This window comes from Neofelis nebulosa, chromosome 16 (assembly GCF_028018385.1).
Source record: "Neofelis nebulosa isolate mNeoNeb1 chromosome 16, mNeoNeb1.pri, whole genome shotgun sequence".
NCBI classification, from domain to species: domain Eukaryota; kingdom Metazoa; phylum Chordata; class Mammalia; order Carnivora; family Felidae; genus Neofelis; species Neofelis nebulosa.
Window position 1 is genome coordinate 26,212,282 of NC_080797.1, and position 20,181 is coordinate 26,232,462.

Here is a 20,181-nt window from a genome sequence, read left to right on the forward strand (position 1 = left end):
TAAGGTGGACTTTGGAGCCATAGTGCTTTCCTAGGACTCCAGCAGTCTAGGCTCTGGGGAAGGTACTGCTTCCTAACATTTGTGATAGGCTCTTATCCCTTCACCTGTGTTCACCTCCTTCCAGAAGACCCGAGGGGCCTGTGGTAGAGACGGCCATCCTCCCTCTGGCGGGCCCAAGTATCGAAACAGCATCCTTCTCCAAAATGGAAAGAGTTTCTCTTCTTCCTAGTCACCATTGCTCAAGAAAGATAGGTTTTTTACTATCTCTCAATTGGACCCGGATGGAGACGGTCTAATTATGCTTAAAAAAAAAACAAAAACAAAAACGGGGGTTTGGTTTTCATAGGCAGCTGTATTTTTGATACGGCTGAGTTCTGGTAGGCGCTTACCTCAAGTCCGGTGAGGAGCTGCAGAGAGCCACCTCCCCGGGGCACCGGGCTTGCTGCACGTGGGTGATGCGTTGCTGCCTGCAGTGTTGGTGGCCGAATGGGGTCCTTAAGCACAGGGGCTGGTGCCCCAGTCCCCTGGAGGCAGCAGCACCTTGCTCAGCTTCTGCTGTGACTCATCCCCGGGAGGGGAGGGACCTGGTCGCCTTGAGAGCTGAGGGGCTGAAGCGAAGGTGTATCTCAAGGCTCTAAGGATCCCCTTGACCTGCAGACAAAGAGACCGCTTAGCTGGGTAGAAGATGTGGTTGGGGGGGGGGGGGGGGGGAATCTCCCAGCACTAACTTCTGAGGATAAGAACTTCCAGTCTGTTTGGCTTTTCATCACACAGCTGTTTCCAGAGAATGCAAATCCTTCTTAACAGTTGAGGACATTGACTCTTAATTCCTCTTTATTTTTCTTTCGTGAGAGTCTTAGGATGTATATATGAGCCATCCATTTCTTAAACTCTTAACAGAGTTCTGTTTTTCTCATGAAGCTGGCACCTAGCCTCCTGTTCTTTCCACTGGTGGGGGGACTGGTGGAGCTAGATTTGGGGGGGGGGGGGGTGAGCCCGTGTTGCTGTGAGTGGTGGGAAGAACCTGCCCTTGCTGTGACACGGGCATGTTTTCTAGGCTTTTGAGTAGACACCTAGGAGGGGAATTGTGGAATCCTAGGGCAGCAAGGTTTAGGTGTGTGAAATCTTGCCAAATCCGTTTCCCACAGCAGCCACACCATCTTAAAGCTCCACCAGCATGGACGGTAACTCTAAGTTCCGCCACCTTCTTGCCAACACTGGTTGGCGTTACAGTCCTCCTACTTGTGCGAAGTGGTAGGTCATTATGATTTTAATTTGTATTTCCATAATGACTAATAATACTGATCATCTTTCCGTAATTTGGGGGGATGTTTGTATCTTTTGGAGGAAATGTTCAAATCCTTTGCCCATTAAAAAAATTGTTCTTAATGTTTATTTTTTGTGAGAGAGAGAGAGAGAGAGAATGAACAGGGGAGGGGCAGAGAGACCCAGAATCCGAAGCAGGCCCCAGGCTCTGAGCTGTCAGTGCAGAGTCCGACATGGGACTCGAACTAGTGAACTGTGAGATCATGACCTGAGCTGAAGTTGGACACTTAACTGACTGAGCTACCCAGGTACCCCTATGTAGTAGTTTTTAGTTAGTCTTATTAAAAACATTTTTTTGATTTTGGAGCATAGTTGGGGAGGGAGGCAGAGGAGAATCTCGAGCAGCCTCCACACTTAGCACTGAGCCTAACTTGGGGCTTGATCCCATGACTCTGGGGACCTGACCTGACATCAAGAGTATGACACTCAACCAGCTGAGCTCCCCATGCATTGCTGGTTGGTCTTTCTATCGAGTTGTAGGAGTTGTTTGTATATTATGGTTATGAGTCCCTTATCAGTTACTTACAACTATTTTCTGCCAGTCAGTGACTTGTCACCTTCCTTGAAGCCCAGAAGTTTTAAATTTGGTCCAGTGTATTTTTCCTTTTGTTGCCTATACTTTTGGTGTTATGTTTAAAACTGTCCCCTAACCCACGGTCATGAAGATTTATTCCTGTGTTTTCAGAATTTTATAGTTCTAGCTTTAAAGGGTCCAGCTTCTTTCTTTTGTGTGTGGATATCCAGTTGTCCCAACACAATTTGTTGAACAGATGGTTTAAAGACATTCAATTTGGGGCTCCCAGGGGGCTCATTTGGTTAAGTGTCCAACTCTTGATCTCAGCTCAGGTCATGATCTCAGAGTTGCTGGGTTCCAGCCCCATGTCAGTGCAGAGCCTGCTTAGGATTCTTTCTCTGCCTCTCCCCCTTTTGTGCTGTCTCTCTCAAATTTTAAAATTCAATTTACTTAAAAATCTCTCATCTCTCCCATCCCCGACCTTTTGCCTCTGGCAACCACTAATTTGCTTTCTGTAAACTGAGCTTAGTGTCTGTATCTATGGATGTGTGCATTTAGATTAAATCTAGGATTTAGATTTTTTTTTTTTTTTTTTTTTTTACATCCGAGAGATCATAAAGTATTGGTTTGACTTTATTTCACTTAGCAAATGACTTTTAATTTAAAACCTAGTTTGCCATAGTCTTAAGTTGCAGAATTCCTTTGAAATCAGGCCATGAAAAGCCAGACTAAGAAATCATCATGAGGGTTCATCCTGTATTTGGAGAGCTGACTCCCTGAGAATGTTTGGGTGGGAACCTTAGCATATTAGTAATGTGTAGACCATGAGGGAAGGGTCTTACCCCTGAGATGTACAGGGAATGGTTCCAGCTGGGAGACATCAGGGATAACTAGGGAGTGAGGGTGTTGAAAGAAGGGAGCAGTTAACTTAGGTCCTTCTCAAGTCCCAGTTTACTTTCCTCTGGAAGGTCTGCCCTCAGACTTCTGATTCTGAGTAGGAGACTGAAGATTTTCATCCCTGTGTTCAGGCAGTCCTCTGGTGCAGGCTGGCCTCTTCTGAAGTCCTAGGCAGAACTCATCACTGCTCTGCCTACTTCCCGAAGTATTGTGTCTGTGCCCTGCACGGTGTGTGGGTATTTGGTCATTATTTTTGCCTCTGCTGGGTAGTGAGTATCTACAAGGTATGGATGTTTTTACTCCTTTTATATCTGTAGTTTAGCTGCATATATGGCTCAGAGAATACAGTAAAGAAATTGAATGAAACCCTGGAATAGCACTGTAAAACTTAAGTTTTTCCAGAATGCAATCTTGGTAAAAGATGACCTTTATGTTTCATTTTGTGCCTTTTTTTTTTTTTTTTTTTTTTCCCCCTGACAAGCTGATGTCCTGCTGTTACTTGGTTTTGTTGGTATCCGAGTACATGTTTCTAACCTTAAAGATAATGTGGATCATGAGATCTTTTTGTTGTAATGCGGTGTGTCCTAGTAAATTCAGTATTGCAAAAACAAGATCTGGTTAACAGAAAGGGTGAGTATTGTTGCTCTGGAAGTTGGGTTTAAAAATGAAGATGCAGGGGCGCCTGGGTGGCGCAGTCGGTTAAGCGTCCGACTTCAGCCAGGTCACGATCTTGCGGTCCGTGAGTTCGAGCCCCACGTCGGGCTCTGGGCTGATGGCCCAGAGCCTGGAGCCTGCTTCCGATTCTATGTCTCCCTCTCTCTCTGCTCCTCCCCCGTTCATGCTCTGTCTCTCTCTCTCTGTCTCAAAAATAAATAAACGTTAAAAAAAAAAATTTAAAAAAAAAAAAAAAATAAAAATGAAGATGCCTGGGGCACCTGGGTGACTCAGTCAACCGGTTAAGCGTCCAACTTCAGCTCAGGTCATGATCTCGAGTTTTGTGAGTTCGAGCCCTGTGTCGGACGCAGTGCTGACAAGTTGGAGCCTGCTTTGGATTCTGTCTCCCTCTCTCTCTGCCCCTCTCTTGCTCTCTCTCAAAAATAAACATGTAAAATAAAAAGATGCCTGGTGGAAATGAGTAGCTACCTCCTGCTCTTGTTGGAGGCCTGTTAAGCTTTGTTGTTAAACGGCTAGGTGTAATGAGGGCGGTGGGTTGGGAAGGCAGGCCTATCCTCCAAAATGCTTTTAACCTTTAGAAGGACCCTGTATCCGTGCTTTGCCTTGGTTTTGAAAAAGAGTTGCACAAAAATCCAAATTTAGTGATCAAATACAATAGCGGATTATTCAGGTTGTAACAAGTCTGTCCTTTGGGAAGAACTGTCATTATCCTGGCTCTTTGATTTGCCCCAAACTAAATCGAACAAGCAATGAACAGACTCATACAACTTTACCCTCATAAAAAGTGATTTTCAGAAGTACAGTGAATCTATTATCCACCTTTGTGGACACAAAAAGATTCTGGCAAAACAAATCTAGCAGTGTTTTAAATTTATTGAATCTGAGTTTGGTTCAGTTTCTTTTTTTTTTTTTTTTTTTTTTTTTTACTTTGTTTATAGTGTTTTGAAGAGAGCCTAGCTTTTAGAAAACACTAAACAACAAATATGCTTCTATGTGCTTTAAATGATACATGGAGAAATGGAGGGTGGTTTTTTTTTTTTTTTTGGTAACTTTTCATCTTGCCTTTGAAAAACAAAGTGGCAAAGCTACAAAGCTAACAGGGCTATTGTTGGCTTGCCTGAATTGAACATCTTTGCCCAGCCAATAATACCCCTCAACCCTTATTTTCCTCTTCCCCTCTCCCTGCCCCCCAACTCAGCTCCTAGTTCCCTGGCACTATGCTAAATACAGAAGTACATTGTCTGGCAGGTAGTTTAGTCTGGAGACGAGACACGTGTATATAAAGCTGTTACCTTTGTAAGCACAATCAGGTGCCAAGTAAGAGGGACTAAATATAAAGAGACCAGGACCAGGGTCTTGCTCTTGGGTTTGGGGTTGTTGCTTTTGTTGTTTCAGGGTGTGCTTGTACAGCCTGCCATGTTTAAGTGGGGATGATGACCATGGTGGCAGACCGAAGAAGGCATCAAAACCTGATGAATGCTCATCCGATTGTCTTTGGATTTGGGGAGTGGGTGATTCTTGTTGCCAGGAACCTCAGTTGAAAGGCACTGTGGATTGAGCTCCTGTATTGATTACTTTTAAGAGGTGATTTCTTGTTCAGTTGGGTTTCATTTTCAAGGAGGGGGTCCTCTAGGGAGTTGGGAATGTTATTCTCTTCAAAGCATCATTGATAGCTTTGCCAGGATGTCATGGGAAGCACGGGAGGACTTAGAGGCTTTGGAATTCTTTGTCCCTTCCTAACTGAGTGACCTTTGACACTGCACTTAATTCACCCAGTAAACACTGATGTGCTTGTTGTATGCCCCATGCCAGGCCCCCCAAGACCTCGTGTTGTAGAGGGGAACCTAAGGAACAGCTAAAGAAGGTTTGTGGAACATGGAGTAGAGGCATCCCACCCTTTCTGCAAGGATTAGGAAGGGCTTTCTAGAGGAGAGGCAAAATTCCTTAGAGCTATGTTAGAGATGATAGTACCTCAGTGGGTTAGTGCTATGTATTTAAAAAGATGAAAAAAAAAATTCCTGGCCCACAGTCTACTGCATGAATGCTGGCTCCGGACCCCCTACCTGGGGAAGCACATTGTTCAGGTGCATGGAAGAAGGGTGCTCTGTCTACAAGAAGGTTTCTTTTTTTTTTTTTTTTTTTTTTTTTTTTTTTAATTTTTTTTTTCCCAACGTTTTTTATTTATTTTTGGGACAGAGAGAGACAGAGCATGAACGGGGGAGGGGCAGAGAGAGAGGGAGACACAGAATCGGAAACAGGCTCCAGGCTCCGAGCCATCAGCCCAGAGCCTGACGCGGGGCTCGAACTCACGGACCGCGAGATCGTGACCTGGCTGAAGTCGGACGCTTAACCGACTGCGCCACCCAGGCGCCCCTACAAGAAGGTTTCTATGGTGAGGCAGGTGGAGATGAACAGACGGATTGCAGGAGAGCGGAGGCACCAAAGGAAACAGGGAGCTGGAATTGAGGAAAGGGGCCAGAGCAGATGCTATTTTCTCCTGTGGACAAGTTACTACCAAGATGACTTTTCACCCACACACTTAACCCTTCACACGAAGGCGGACGCCTGAAGCTTACAGGGTAAAGTGGTTAGCGCATGAGCTTGTGCTGGCTGATATTTCAGTATCTTGGTTGCCTGGTTAGGGGCTCCTGCACTGTAATAGATCTGTTGTAAATTGTGCTACGTTGTTCATGAAAACCACTGCTTTTGCAACTAATAAAAGGAAAAAAATTGATTTTTCCATTTTTAACTTTGGGAGAAAACGGTATGGTCTGCGATGAAATTTGAAGTGAGGTTTGTGAGCAGAGGGCTGAGAAAGAATTCTTGAGACCTTTTTGGTGCAAAAAAAGGTGATCTTATACAAGGACAGGACCTGTGGGCAGAAAGAGCTGTATAGGGATGGTGAGGAGTGACTATGTACTTTACGTTTGTGGAGGGGGTTGGTGGGGATAGAGATAAAGGAAGTTTCTAAGGAATTTTGAAGCAAGGCTTTCAGGACCTTGAGGAGCTACATGCTGTGAAGATCAGGTTGCTTTTGTCTTTAATAAAGCCTAAACATTAAGCTGCTAAGGCCACCTCCAGTTCTTTGAGGAAGGTCATGCTCTGTGTGTTGCAGGTATCCCTGGGCTGCAAAGCTGTAAGGACAGGTCAGCTACATTCCTTTTGCCTTTGTTTCCCTCATTAGTTCAGAGCTGCCACGGGGAGGTTTCCTGCTGGCTAAAAGTAGAAAGGTCCACTCCGTGGCTGTCTCCCCCACTGTAAAGAAAAATGTCGGGGGTTGGGGAGAAAAGGAAGAGTTGATGTCACCTGACTCAGAAGAAACTGCCAAGTGAATATAGTTTCTGGATGTCTGTTCTTTCATTGATCCTTCCATTGCACTAACCAGGTGGTATATTGGTTAAAAACAAGATTTAGGAGATGAGATACTGGTATTCATCTTTACAAGGATATGGATAATGTACTGCCAGCCTTGTAAAGCGACATATTAAATCCTCTTAATGCTTTCAGCTGTGCCTCTCAGGGCTTTTTTGCTTTTTCTTCAGATTTGATCTATAAGTGGAGATTCTAATGATAGAATATAACTGAAGTCAGTATCAAGGAGTATTCTGGAGTTTTAAAATCTTGTAGGTGCAGAGTTAGAAATACTTTCTGGGACAAGTTTGAAGGATGCTTTTGTTTTGATCACATGCAGGCCATATAGCATCTAAATTTAGTTTGTAGAACGACATGTATTTTTCTAATTAAAATATGTCACAGGAGGAGAGTGGTTTTAATGGTTATATTCTGATAGAAAGTTGACCAGGTTTGGTAAGTGAGTAGATGTGCTTGTATCATACTTGTGTTTGCACTGTGGAGGCTGGACATAGAAAGCCCCTGATGGGTAGGCAGGGGGTATGTGGCAAGAGGAAGAACGGATCCCTAGACTGTCTATGGCATTCCAAGCAGCCACAGTTCATGAAATCAAAGCTTCAAAGCCAAGTTTTTATGAACCTTGGGTTTTCTGTACACTTTGGCTTAATTGGTGATCCCTAATAAAGACGGGGAAACAAATCTATTTCTTCTCCAGGCAAATACCTTTTTGATTTTGTCTCAGTCTAGCTGCAGAAAGTTGACAGAAAGCAGGGCATTGCTGGGAAAATAAACCTGATTAGGGCTTCCAATGGGGCTGCCTACAGCAGACATTTCCTCTTGCAGAGCACTTCACTTGTTTTCTGTGACGTTGATAACAGCCCCTCCGTGGGGTGGCAGGGACACTTCCAGATTGACCAAGGAAATGGGGGCATCAGGGGTGGGGGGACTTTAAGTCCATGCAACCTGCATGATTTATTGAAAACACTAGCCCTGGCTTCGTTTCATCTAGGGAGTGTCTCCACTCTCTTGCCTTCTCCTTATTCGGGTTCCTCAGATGGCCTCATTAAAGGCGAGTGCTCTTGCTCACATCCAGCATCGTGTTTGTGGAGGAGATGGGACTGGGACGCAGCGACCCCAGAGTCCAGGTCCAGTGCAGCCATTACCCTTTCCCTTGGGCATGTAAGGGAAGGGGCGTGTGTTCCTGAGTTTCCACAGGGAGACAGAAGCACAGCTGTGTCCAGCAGAATGAAGAAGGGCCCATGCTTCTGCTTTGAAGGTTTCCCTTCCTCTGGAGACACTGTGCACTCCAGGAACCCCAGGGAGCGATTTTGTTGCTCAAAATGAACACACTCGGCTTGTTCCTGTCGCGCTGAGCCTGCAGGAATGGGGCCTGTGTACCGGCAGCTAAAGCAATGTCCACCAAACTCCCACACGGGCTCCAGACCTCACTTGTGCAGGGACTGGATCCTGGACAAGCTTGTTGCTCAGAATCGAAGAGCCTTGTCATGCCTGGGATCCCACTCCACGGGGCTTCCCGAACCCTCGCTGCATGTGAGGTAGTGAGTAGCGGCACCTGTTCCGATTATGGGGTATGAAGAGGTGTTTTGGGGTTCTGAGAGGGGCCCATAGTGGCCTAGGAAATGAAGCAAGAAAGCCTCGTTCTGCTCCCTTTCCGTTGGCTCTGTGGTCATGGAAGTGGAAATACCCCCAGTTGGAAACCACTGATGGGGACCTCGTTGCTTAAGGTGGAGGCTCAGTCCCAGGGAGACACTGGGCATCCACCAACGTATGATTCCACACAGTCAGCCCTTTGTGCCTTATGTTCTCTGGGGTTGGTCAGCTTGCTTCCCTTTCGAAGCCCGTGTTTTGGGTTGAATTGGATTGACAGCAGGACATCAATGGGAAATAGATTAGGGCTTCCTACCTCACTTCTGAGTTTTCTTCTCCTCAGACCTAGATCTGGTGTATTTTCTTTCCCTGATGGATGTATGTATCCTTCTAGGTTTTCAGTAGGACTGTGTAGCCTCAATAAGAGTCCAATGCCTCGGTTTTGTGTCTTTTCTTTCTCCAGACCCATAGCAGGACCAAGCAGGTTTTTAAAATTATGGGATGTAACCTCTTGGTGTTCCAGTTAAGTCAGTTTTCTAAACAATACCCGGCTTGATAGGGTGGTTAGCTTTCAGTATTAGATGTTAGCCAAGTACTTATGGAGGTTGCATGTCTGGTTTCTTAGTTTATCCTGAGAGAGAACACAAGTAGGGGAAGAGGCAGAGGGGGGGAGAGAATCCTGAGCAGGCTCTTTGCCCAGCGCAGAGCCCGAAGTGGGGCTCAATCTCACGAACAGTTAGACCGATCACAACCTGAGCTGAAATCAAGAGTTGTTTAACCGACTGAGCCACCCCGGTGCCCGTATGTCTGGTCTCTTCAAAGAGTTCTTTATCATATCCTAGTTTCCTGATTTGATTTTAGCAGAAACAGTCAGAAATGACTCAGAATTATAAAGCTAATTGCATTCGGCTTGAAATTACAGTTTGTTAGCTAAGCCAGGCCCACCGTCCTCCCCGGGGCAGTGGCTGACACGTGGTAGCTAAGGCCGTCTGAGGCCCTGCAGACCCCTTGGTCACGGTGCCAGCTTCCTGGGGAATGCGCTTTTGAACAGACAGGGTCAGGCGGGCGCTGCCTCAGTGGCAGGCAAATGCAAGAGGGGGTGGGTCTGAAATGCCAGGTGATTGTAAACACTGAGGAGCCTAGAGCATACTTTCTGGAGTAAAATCCAGCCAGATGCAGGTGCTTGGGGATGGAGGAGGTAACATCTGGGCAAGTTGAGGGTTTTCAAAGGAGCGAATTGCAAGAGAGGAGAACTTGATTGGGGTGAGTTGGGGGGTTCCTTTTTCTTTCTCCTCCACCCCTGTCAGCCTTGCCACCATTGACCCTGGCCTGGGCCAGGCAGCGGGAGGTGGGGTGGGAATTGTAGAAGGAAGTAGAAGTTGGGGGGCAGATGGCAGAGAAATGCTGAGTGATAATTGGGTGGTGGGGTGTCTGTAGCCAACTCAACTACAGGTATGGCCTTATTTTTTCTCCGATGAGTAATATCTTTAGATCAGCATAAATGAGCCTGGGACTGCCTGTATTCAATTTTTCCTTTGGAAGGTTATTTTCCTCACAAACTGACTTCATTCACACTGTCTATTTGGCAATGTGGGACCGAGTTTGGAGCTTAGTTCTTTTTGGCAAGAAAAGTTCATTAATTTCAGTTGGCTCCCCACACATTTCACAAATGTGCCTGGAAAAACAAAGTGCCTCTTATCGCCACCTAGACAGCCTAAAATTGCCAGGAGTGCTGGGTTTTCAGATAGAAAGGGAGACCATTGATGTTGATGCTGTGAAGACAGAGTCCCCCAAAGCATTCTGAGCTTGGATCTTCCAGGAAAATGATGCTAAAGCCTCAGTGACTACAAACCATCATTCCTGCATTCCTGAAAATGACTTTCATCTCTTAGAATTTGTAAACACCAATCAACTTAGAGGAAGAGCCTTACTGTGGCATCTTTTTGAACTCGGATCTTACCTGTGCCTGATTTTCCTTTCACTTAGGATTTAAGACTCAAGGCCTGGGAGAGTTAAGATGTTGCACTACATCAGAGTGGTCCCTGTCATCCAAGGCCTATTGTCCTTATAAGGAAGTCATGTTAAAGGGGCACCTGGGTGACTCGGTTGAACATCAACTTTTTTAAAAAAAAAATTGTTTAATGTTTATTTTTGAGAAAGAGACAACACGAGTGGGGCAGGGGCAGAGAAGAGACATAGACACAGAATTTGAAGCAGACCCCAGGCTCTGAGCTGTCAGCACAGAGCCCAACACAGGGCTTGAACCCACAATCCAGGAGATCATGACCTGAGCTGAAGTCAGATGCTTAACCAACTGAGCCACCCAGGTGCCCCAAACATCCAACTCTTGATCTTGGCTCAAGTCATGATCTCACAATTCATAGGTTTGAACCCTATGTCGGGCTCTCTGGCTTGGGGTTCTCTGTACAACCCCCATTTAAAAAAAATTTAGCTCTAATTTAGAGCTAAGTGTGCTTGTTGGAGGGGAGACAAAAGCCCAGAACAAAATTCCTTCTTCCCTTCCCCTCGGCCCTGGCTTCCCAAACCAGGGCACCAAACAGCTTGAGCCCAGGCAGAGCTGGCCCACGCAGGATTGTAGCTTTAGAGGAACAGCTTTCTGTGCTGAAAGGAAAGGGTGGTGAATGGTGGCAGATGGGGAGTCATTCCAGTGGTTTGAGCTGCCGTGGTGGTTTTGGGTGTGCCCTGAGTGCCCAAGGCTTCCACCAGTGTGGTTGAGGGAGGATGACTGGGATGAAGACTTGTTTCCCTTGGGTGATTGTGACAGTAACTTAATGTCTCAATATGAATGTAAGGGGTGGAGTCATTGCAGATTTGTGTCTCTATCGAGGGCCCTCTTCTGTGTTTGGGTTGAAGAGCTGGCTTCGTGAGGGGGGTGTGTGTGGTTGTGATAGCACCTGCAGGGAAGTCTAAAGACTTCGATGGCTCACTTCTGCTTCTAACTGATTGGGTCTTGGAGCCTTTCTCTCTAAAGGGGTGGTGATAATGGTGCTACCACCGTGGGCTGGTGACCATGTAAGCTGCCTGCTGAGTGCCAGCCGAGTACCTGGCAAACCCTGAGTTCTCAGTAAATCTTAGTCTTTATCATTAAGTTAGCTGCTGGATCACCTACTGGACTCCTCCAGATCTCGGTTGATCTTCTGTATAGAATGAAGGAGTGAGGCCTGGTTGCTTCCATGGGTTCTTACTGAATATAAGAATCTGCCCTCTTCTCATCCATCAAGTTGGTTTGGAGAAGCAGCCGGACATCAGTGTTGGAATCTTCACCGGGTCCTCTTGTGAAGGTAGTGATTTCCAAGTGCATTAAGACAAGAACTCCAGACTACTTAGTTTATGGGGGTATACCGCTTTTAACTTCTAAGATTTGAGATGTTACGGAACCATGTAAGAAAACCTGTCTTGCGGAATCATGCAGTGATGTGCTCCTCCCTCTGTTAGGATCTTTGTGCGAATGAATCTGCTTTCTATTTAGGCCATTGGAACAGTCATATCTGAAACATTGACTTAAGGCTTAAAGAAATCTTCAAATTCCTGGAACAGAGCCTAGACTCCAGAATTCAACGAAAACTGGGTACTAGAAACCACGATCACGAAACCCCCAATGGCATGTTTTCAGCTTTTTAAGGAAACTTTCACAACTTCCTGAAAATAACTTCATTATATTTGAGAATAATTATAAATATTTATAATCCTGTGATCGAGCTTTTAGGTTAAAATCATGAAATTGTGAAAAGAATTTTGTATCTTCTTACAGGTTTGACTACTGACTTTCCCAGTTTGCATTCGATTAGAGCAAACAGAAGGAAAAGGGGAGAAGGGAAGGAACTCAAATTAAAAGCCTACTGTGCTCCAGGCACCTGACAGGGGGTTTATGATCTCTGTTTTATAGAGGCTCAGAGAGGGAAGGTAACATGAAGTTTACTGAGCTGCAAAGTAGGGGAGTTGAGATTTGAACCCAGGTCTCCTTGTCTGCAAAGCTTGTCCACTCCAACCTACCTGGTGACAAAAGGCGATCCCTTTGAACACTAAAGAGCTTGTTGAAACACTGTGAGCAAAGGGCAGCATAATGAATCCTCCTTGCTGAGGGGTAAATCTGTGTTCTGTGCCTCCTTTGAAAAGGCAGGGAGTAGTCTGCCACAGTACTCCCTAGAAATGTTAGTGGTTCAGTTTATTCTTTAAAGATTTTTGGTAGGTGCAGCACACTTAAAAAAAAAAAATTTCTCTGGAATGTCTTTTGTTCTTTAATTTTTTTTTAATGTTTATTTATTTTTGAGAGAGAGCATGAACGGGGGAGGGGCAGAGAGAGAGGGAGACACAGAATCGGAAGCAGGCTCCAGGCTCTGAGCCATCAGCCCAGAGCCTGTCATGGGGCTGGAACTCACGGACCGTGAGATCATGACCTGAGTTGAAGTCGGACGCTTAACTGACTGAGCCACCCAGGCGCCCCTCGAATGTCTGTCTTCTAACAGTACTTAGATAATCTAGAATTTGCTGTGTCTTGTTTTGGTTATAATGCTCTCTATCCAGTTCTTCTTGACCTTGAAGAGGCAGGGGGAGGGACATGTGGTTGTAGGCTGGACAGTGTTTCTGCTTAATTTTACTGGATTGATTGAGCTGATTTCCCTAGGAGTGCTCTTAAGCAAATAATTATTTGGGACATTGCTCTTACGTTTCTTCCAGCGTGTAAGTGTTGCTCTGTCCTGCTTTCTTGACTCCCCTGTCCCCCAGTGCTATCAGGTGAGTGCGTAGGCAGCCTGTATTGTTTCCCTATCTGGCTGCTACTTGTTCAGGAAGGGCCATGCCAGGGGGGGCCTTGAGTAATCTATCCTCTGTCTCTAAGGATGAATCATTCATGAAAGCAGGTTTCCAGCCTGTTGATCAGATGCATGCTTTTCTTGCAAAGTTGATTCCTTTTTTTAAAACCACCCTTTGTTTTCTATCGGTTTCCAGCATGGTTTTTTTGGTTTGTTTTTCTGAGTAAGTCCAAAGGCATGGGCATTCTTAGCCCCAGATCCCCTGCACTGTAACAAGTTCTATAAACGATCTATGAGGATGAGTGAGAGTGGCTTTGGGAATGCCTAGCACAGTTGAAGGTGGCCCATGTGTTGTGTATGTATTTGTGCTCCATATGAGAGAAGTGATGGTGCTTACCGTGAAAGCATGGTTCTTACTACTGTGTAGGTTTAAAAAAAAAAAAAAAAAAAATTTACTGCCTTGAGATTTTATCCAGTTTAAACGCTCAGTTCACGAAAGGGTTTGTGTTTGAGGGGGGAAAAACCTACAGGGTTGGTAAGCTAAGGCATGGCACCCTTTGCAAGCCCACCTGTCTCCCAGCTTACCCCCCATCTCAAACTGGTTTTTGTGTATGTTTTGTACATTTCTGTTCCTGAATTTCAGCAGTTCAGAAAGGGGGGAAGTACTAAAATCACTCTATATTGGCCTTGGTGCTTATTGAGTTTTAGTGGAATAAAACTTTGTCTTGTCATCCCTATGAGTCATTCTGCTAAGGCTTTGGAGAACCAGCCGAATTGCATTTTTGAATGTTCTTGCTGGGTTTTGTGCCAGTCTGCCAGTTGATAGGGCAAACCACCAGACTCTGGTGTCTCCTTTGCCATGGCAGTGAAATAGCATTCCAAGGATTTGACACGTGGGACATGCTTCAGAATAGCACAGCAGGGGCTAAAGGCTGTGTGCCATAGGTCCTACCCACAGGTTTATCACAGAAACAAGTTTATGAAATAATACAGACAGCCTTCTCTGAGATTATGTCTTGATGATAATGTTTGTTCTTTAGAAAAGCGTACCCAAATACTTTGAAGGTCAGAAGCCAAATTAAAAACTTCACTACCAGCCTACCTGTATATTTGGGGACGGGGGGAAGCAAAACAAAACAACTACAAAACATTGCTCCGTCTCAACCAGCATGTGTGATCTTGCACATTAAAGTACGGGTAAACCATCACTAACAGTGAAATGTTATATGATGGGACACCCGTGTAGCACAAATTATGAAGAGTTTCATGTATCCTTTGTTTTCTGATACTGAAAATAAGAAAATGCTCTTAAATTTCAGTGTAGTAATTGTCCTACTGGCTTCTTAGGCCCATTTTGAGATGAAGTCATTGTGGCTCAGAGAGCTCACATCATAGGCTGACAGTGGCTGAAAGGATGTAAACTTCCTAGGGAAAAATGTATTCAAAGATACATTCGTAATAGAAAGCCACGTTCACAGGGCTCTTAGGTTGCTGTTGTGGGGCAGATTCTGTGACTCTTAGATTCAGTGGATGGAGGCTGAATGGTGCTCAGTAATTTCTGGAAGAGCACAGAAGACCAAGCCTGGTTGGTCAGTGCTGCTTCCTCATTCCTAAACCACTTGTACCTGAAAAGATACAAAGGAGGGAAATGTCAGGCTGGAAAGAAGCAGAAGATTCCTCATTCCACGAAGCAGCCAGTACTGCTTACTGGGAGAGCAGAAAAAGGTATGCAACAGTGAGGTTGACTGTGAGGTGATAATTTGTATCTGTATAGAAATTCGATTTTTTGAAATGGAGTTTTTACAACCTTACCTGTAGAATCTGTAAACGTTCTGTCATTTTCGTTCTTAAAATAGATAAGACTTCCATCAAAGGTCTCCCTTCATTTACTAAAGCACATGAATAATAGTCATCCTTTTTTGGATACTTCTTTTCTAAGCCAAGATAAAGGTCATCATCACCAGTGACGGCAGCTTCTTTGGAGGCAGTTTACAAAAACGCAAATACTCCTATCTACCACCCACAGTTTCTGCTTTCTATAAAAACGCTGTTGCTTGGCTTAGAGGCATAAAATGGCTTCTTTTGCAGGGGCTGGGGGTGGAAAAAGCCCAAAGATTTATTGTTGGTTTGATCTAGAAAACGCTAGCTATGGAGTGTGAAGGGAGAATTACACATACGTACGTTCACCTGCCTGTAAATATAGAGGCGCACACATATTTTTAATGAGTTCCTGGCCAATCATAAGAAATGATTTCCACAAATCAGTTTTCACCTGTAGACTTCAGAGGGCTTGCCCACCTTGCCTGGGGCTGGAAAAGCATTTTTTGGACAGAGCTGTTCACCCTTAGCTTGGCTCCCACAGCGGCCTTGGAGCTGGTCAGATCCCATGGTCCTCACGGCTTTCCATCTCTTCTCCGTTGCTGGGGTGGGAGCGGCGTGAGCATCAGGACTACTGCCACACCTGTCGTTCCGTACACACCCACTTGTTTTTTCCTGACTCTGCTCTGAAACCGTCCTAAGCCAGGTCAGCAACTTGAGCCATTTGAGTTGCCTGAGCAAACTTCTAGCTGCCCAGGAATTAAACCTTACATGATTGAATTCTTAGCCTTAAGATGCTGATTTTTTTTTTTTTTTTTTTTTTTGAGTAGACTTTAGAGTCCCAGAAAAATTGAGAGGAAGCTAGAGATTTCCCGATAAACCTGCCAAGGCTTATCCTATCAATATATCCCTCACCAGAGTGATGCCTTTGTTGAAGTAGGGTGATGTGTCATTATCACCCAAAGTCCATAGTTTACGTGGTGGTCTATATTCTTGAGGTTTTGACGTAGGCATCCTGATTTGTATTCCTCATCATGGTCTTAAACAGAATAGTTTCCCTGTCCTGAAACTTGTCTCTGTTAGACTTGTTCACCCCTTTTCCCTGTACCCTGGTAACCACTGATGATTTTATGGTCTCCTTTGTTCTTCCTTTTTGAGAGTGTCTTCTAGGCTGGATCCATACAGTATGCATCCTTCTCACATGGGCTTCTTTGACTTAGCAACATGCATTTGAGGTACCTCCGTGTCTTGTCTTGATTGCTCATTTTGTCTCAGTGCCGAATGATAGCCTATTGGTTGTATCACTGTTCATCCGCTCACAAACTGCTGCAGGGTATGTTGATTGCTTCCAAGTTTTGGCAGTTTTAAATAAGGCTGCCATAAGCATCCACTTGTACAGGTTTCTGTGTGGACCTAAGTTTTCAAATCCTTTGGGTAAAAATCAAGCCATGCAACTGCGTTTACCATGCATCACATGGTAAAGATGTTTAGCTTTATCAGAATTTGCCTGTCTTTGCAAGTGTGCCATTTTGTATTGCTGCCATCGGTGAGGGAGAGAGTTCTGCTCCACACCATCACCAGCATTTCTTGTTGGCAACATGCTGGATGTTACTCTGATGGCTCGTTGTTTTGATTTGCACTTTTCTGGTATGATGTGGAGCATGTTTTCATCCGCTCATCGGTCGTGTGTGTCTCTTGATGGGGTGGTGTTAAGGTCTTCAGCCCCATATTTCAGTTGCTTATTGTCGAGCTTTAAGAACTTGTGGTGTATTTTATAGAAGTCCTTCATCAGGCACTTTCTTCTGCCGATACTTCCAGTCTGTGGCTTGTCCTCACATTCTCTCAAGGGAGTGACTTTATGCATAAGTATCTATTATTTTAACAAAGCCCAGCTTATCAGCTACTTCTTTCATGGATTGTCCCTTTGGTGCTGTATCTAAAGTCCTTGCCAAACCCAAAGCCCTCTAGATTTTCCTGTGTTATCTTCGAGGATTTTGTAATTTTGTATTTTAGTTCAATTAAGACCTTAAGAAGAGGATTTATGTGAATGAATGACTAGCAGATTCCTCAGTGGATAAACCCACAGTGACTTAATATTTACAGAACATGGAGAGCTAATGGTTTACTTTTATACCCAGAACTTTAGTCCTTTGAGCTATTTTGCAAACAAGATTTGTTTTGCTGAAAGGGGAAACTTAGTTCAGCACTGCCCCAAGAATACACATTATTATTGGGTAATTTTCTTAGGTTTGGCTTATCCTGGTAGTCAGGAAATTTGGCATCTGATGTGTTGGACCTCTAGCAGTAGAACTATGTAGAGAGAATAGTTGGTATTGACTATAACAAAGATAGTTTTGATTCCATAGGACCATTGTCTCTATTATGTGATGGTACTTACCACTCAAGAAAATTTGTAGAACCCAGTAGCATTTAAAACATTCCTGGAGTTGTTACCATAAACTTTGGTATTGTGTAAAATCCACCATTAAAAAACAGTCTTCATGTGAATTAACTCCATTTTTATGATCTGATGTAATCTCAGCCGTAAGTCAAAAGTTGTCTTTTCTAGGGCCATGTAGTTCTATGAAGTAAGTCCTTAATTCAGACATGAGGAAATGTGGAATAAAATGCACTGAGAATTATGAGGAGTTTCTGAAATCTCTCCAAGCATAAGGATGGGTCTGGATCGTCTCACTCTACCATGCCTGCATTTTTTTTTTTTCCCCTCAGTGGATGAAATTTTGGCACATGAACCTCACATGTGCAAAGACTGTGGGTGGAGGAAGAGTGGAGAAAGGGTCCTGGGGAAAGCTGAGAGAAACAGAGGCTGGTCCCGTGTGTCCCAGCTGGAAACCATGTGAGCTGGACCTGATGAGCCCTGCTTCCTTAGTCTGCCTGTGTGGTCACAAGCTCCGTGGTCTTGGGAAGCCCTCTCTAGGTTTTGTGGCTTCTCTTGTAGAGCTGAGGATGGGATGGATCGGAGTTACACTGGAAAGCATTTCCCACTGAACAACAAGTAGCTTTGCCCCCTGGTTCCTCCCATGTTGTTTTCCTTCTTAGCCTCAAGACAGGACAGAATGCTCAGTATGGTATTACTTGCCAGAGTTTGACCACATTGAACCTTTTAAAAGTATGGAGTCTCTACCATTGAAAATTGAGTATTTCACATAAAATCTAGACATTATTCTCAACTAAATTTTGGCATGAAGCACAAAAACTTTGGTTTTTAAATAAAGTCAGCCTCCTTTCCACTTCTCTTCAGGGTACATACAGAATACCACCTTAGGATCTTTACCCCGGGGCCTAGTAAAGGGATGTCAGTGTGGGAATTTGAATTGTGACCTCTTCACTCATAGAGAAAAGTTAAAATTACTCACCTCTTAGGTTTAAATTGGAGAGTGGCATTTAATACTGGCGGATGATTGATTTTTTTCCATTGTAGTGAGAATTTTTTTTTTTTAAGTTGTTGACAGTGTGTAAGCAAGGCAGGGGCAGAGACAGAGGGAAAGAGAGAATCTCAGGCCGGCTCCATGCTGTCCCCGAGGAGCTTGACATGAGGCTGGTATTCCATGGCCTGTGAGACCCTGACCTGAGCTGAAATCGAGTCGGAGGCTTAACCAACTGAGCCACCCAGGTGCTCCTGTATCAAGACATTAAAAAAAAAAAATTTTTTTTAGGTTACATTTCTTATTTTTGAGAGCACCAGCGGGAGAGGGGCAGAGAGAGAGGGAGACACAGGCTCCAGGCTCTGAGCCATCAGCACAGAGCCCAACGCGGGGCTCGAACCCATGAACTGTGAGATCCTGAGCTGAACTGATTGAGCCACCCAGGTGCCTCGTGACAGTTTTTAAATGAAAGCAAAACTGTACCAACATTCAGGTGGAACCTACGGTGGACTTGCTTGCTGATGGCTCTGTTTTCCCAAAAATATGCATGATGGACCTAGCTCTCTGGTTAGGTCCTCCTTTTCTCTGAGAATTTTGGAGAGAGAGGTCTACAAATCTTTCCCTGGTCCGCAGAGGATTTGGGGAGATCGTTTCATGTATATCGTGTCTTATCGACTTGGATTGAGGCCACAGCAAGCTGTGACCCCATTACAATGACCAGTTAAGGCTCACAGATACCAACGTGTTGATCAGGGCGATGCTCACAGCTCTTGTGTTAAATGCAACACGACCAGATTCCACGTGGCTAACCTGGGTTTGTTAAACACTCATGTGACGTTACCTGCCTGTCTCCTCCTCTGCAAATGAGGGGTTTTGGCTAAATGATGAATTAAATTTCATTGGGAGCAACACGCTTGAACGGTTTCTGTTAACTGGGCAATTGTGGTGTTCTGCAGAAAAAGTACCTGTAATGAATCTTAGCTGCCTCCAGGGCATTTTTCAGTTGAAATTTATTTGTGGTTTCATGGGTTTTTAAAACTTCTCTTGGCCCTGAGGAGTGTTGATGTGCCTTTTCTAAGTTACGAGAACGCATGCAATAGCTGCTCCCAGGAGCCATATGGTCTCAGATCGGCCCTTCTTTTTACTTCTCATCAGCTGCAGCCCACGGTGAAGGTAGGATGCTGCTGAAGTAAGTTCTTAGGGAGCTTGGGTGTCTCAGTTGAGCGTCTGACTTCAGCTCAGGTCATGATCTCACGGTTCATGAGTTCAAGCTCCATGTCGGGCTCTGTGCTGACCGCTCAGAGCCTGCTCCCAATTCTGTGTCTGCCTCTCTCTCTGCCCCTCCCCTGCTAGAACTCTGTCTCTCTCCCTCAAAAACAAACATTTAAAGTGATGGTTTGTCAACTAAGTGCTTATTTTCTGTTTGGTATTTTGGCTGAAAGAAATGGAAACTGTAGAATAACTTTCCTTCCCGGGTTTATACTGTGTAGTTAATCTATTAGAACATAATATGCATCATGCCCCCTCCCCTGCTTTATTTTATTTTATTTTTTTTAATCTTTTTTAAACATGAACTGGAAGAAAAACAATTACTTGTCTTGCATCCTGGCTGATGCCCTTAAGGGCATCCTGGCTGATGCCCTTAAGGCTGTGTCCCAGTGAGCTGGGTTCTCCCCTGTGTGGCTGGTTGGGTGGCTGGCTGGCTGCCCTCAGCTTACATTTGTCACTTCAGTACTTTGCAGTCAGCTGGCTGACTCCTTCCTGCAGGCTCTTCCCCACCTCCTCCCCACCCCCCCCACCCCCCCCGAAAACTATAATTCGTCTTTTTCCTACA

General features: G+C 44.8%; 1 protein-coding gene across 3 annotated transcripts in view; it reads left to right on the forward strand.

Annotated features, from left to right (window-relative positions):
* Positions 1-20,181, forward strand: part of PRKCA (protein kinase C alpha) — a 401,449-nt gene that overhangs the window by 115,992 nt on the left and 265,276 nt on the right. The gene's annotated exons all lie outside the window — the stretch shown is intronic.